Below are 2,140 nucleotides of genomic sequence, written 5' to 3'. Positions count from 1 at the left end.
AATATAACTATTGTCTGAAATAAAATTTTACCATATATGATGTATCAATACTCTTGGAGCGTATAACTAAGTGGGCCATTTCAAAAAATCTAACTGGTAGCACTAGTATAGTATTATGGCCATGAATAATCTTTTAGGTAAATTCGAATATAAAATTTGACAAATCAACCATAGGAATCTTAACTGATAGGAAGTGAAGTGTATATGCATGTTCATTGCTTAATAATTTTTCCATTTGGCATGCATGACGCTTGCTAATTATCTTAGCAAAATCTCTTTTTAATGAAGAATAATAATTCCTAGCAAATGTATGATTTTATTCCGACCAATGTGATCTATCATGCTACCGTCATGCATTCCCCAGCTAATATGATCATGAAGACAAGTCCTAGAAATGTTGTCTGCTACCTTTATAAGGATAAATCAAGTGATTGTCAAGCTATATTACGTACTAACCTTTCATTCTATCAAAATTAAGCACATTAAGAGGAGAAATTATTACTTGCGGACTCCGGACGGGGAGAACCATTTGGATTTACTGCGTATTTACTAAGTATTTGCTACGTATTTGCAAATACTCAGCAAAATATTAAGTTGTGAGTATTACTGAGTATTTTTTGAGTATTTGTTGAGTATTTTTTGAGTGTTCGCAGAGTATTTTGTGAGTATTTGCTGATTTACTGTGTATTGAGAAATACTCAGCAATTACATAGCAATCCGGACGGTTCTTCACGTCCGGACTCCACAGAATAATTTCTCCATTAAGAGACCTAGGATGGTGCACAACTAATTTCTTTTGAAAAGGCGTATATTTGAAGCAAAAGTATATTTCTAAAGGTATTCAGTTCACTTGTCATGCCAATTACTCGCCTTCTTGTGATTATTTTTGTATATTAAGGCCTAGTGCATATTATTGATAATGGATTGCTTTGATAGAAAATAAGGTCGCCAACATCTAACGCTTAAATGAGAGTATTAAATTCATTTTCATGCGTAGATATTTTTGTTGAAGTAAATCACATAGAGGCATCACAAGATATCTTAAAAACTTTCCCAAAATTAGGGAGTTTCAAAACTAGCCATGCAATCAATAATTTTGAAATGTTTATTTTTTTATAAAGTTCTTTTATGCTGAATTTCAATGTTCTCCTGAATTGAATATTTTCTTTTATTCTGCTCATTCTTTTACCACCCTTTTTGCTTTTTAAGCTTTTTTCCATTAAGTGTACTTTTAACTCATCCATGCAGTGGAACGATGCTAGCATTCTATGCGTATAGGCTAATAGTCGGTGAAAGCACAGAAGGTTCAAGTTTGGATGAAAGCCCAGAAAAATAACAAGAAGCTAAATGAGGTCTGAATCTCTTGTTTTGTTTTACAAATCTCTGCTCCTATTTCTACTTATACAAAATGATTTAGGAGATGGTTGATGGGAATCATTTGATCGATTTTCTAATCTTCTGAAGGATTGCTCCTGAGTTATGGATATATACTGCATTTGGCGGTTGGAAGAAATCAAAATGGTGCTGTATTAGTTCATAATATATTTTGATATTTTAGATTTTTTTTGTTCTGTTTCTGTCAGTTCATGCTATATATGCTTGTAGATTCAGAAATTCTTGAGAAATTGCTCTTATGGTACAGTTGTTTGTTCTTACTTTGGGATCAAATTACACTAATAATTGCAGTAGAGATTTTAGTAAGAAGTTCTAAGTGCCTTCATGTTTGAGCTCATGTTGTGTTATTAAATCTTTATCCTTATTTGTAGGAGAAAGCGATGAACATATAGAATTCCGTTGTCCTGGCTAAAAATTGTTTACTAGGGAAAGGGTATCTAGGGCTGGATCACTATTTGGTTATTTTTAAAATTTTTTGTGATGAAAAATTTTTTTTTATAATAAGATTTCTTAGAGTACGGTGTTGGCAAAATTAATGTTTTTTTTTTTAATTATAATAATCAAAAGAACTTCACAATTATTTTACCAGGGATGTCAATGAATTAGCAACCTGAACTCGATCAGAAAAAAATCAAATTGGATAACCTGCAGGTCGTGTTTTAATCAAATTTGGATAACCTGTTAATTTAAAATTTTATATAATTTATTTGATAAATAGATCAAACAAATTAAATCCAAGTTCATA

At 31.3% G+C, this 2,140-nt stretch overlaps 1 long non-coding RNA gene across 1 annotated transcript; it reads left to right on the top strand.

Annotated features, from left to right (window-relative positions):
- The first annotated feature begins 1,239 nt into the window (after nucleotides 1-1,239).
- On the top strand, nucleotides 1,240-1,730 carry LOC110101659. The gene is made up of 2 exons (XR_002303736.2): nucleotides 1,240-1,352; nucleotides 1,465-1,730. It is a non-coding gene; the product is annotated as an uncharacterized LOC110101659 (long non-coding RNA).
- Nucleotides 1,731-2,140: the final 410 nt, after the last annotated feature.

Source organism: Dendrobium catenatum, unplaced genomic scaffold (assembly GCF_001605985.2).
Source record: "Dendrobium catenatum unplaced genomic scaffold, ASM160598v2 original_scaffold_163833, whole genome shotgun sequence".
Classification (NCBI taxonomy): Eukaryota; Viridiplantae; Streptophyta; class Magnoliopsida; order Asparagales; family Orchidaceae; genus Dendrobium; species Dendrobium catenatum.
Note: the sequence above shows the minus strand (reverse complement) of the source record. Positions and strands in the feature narration are given on the sequence as shown.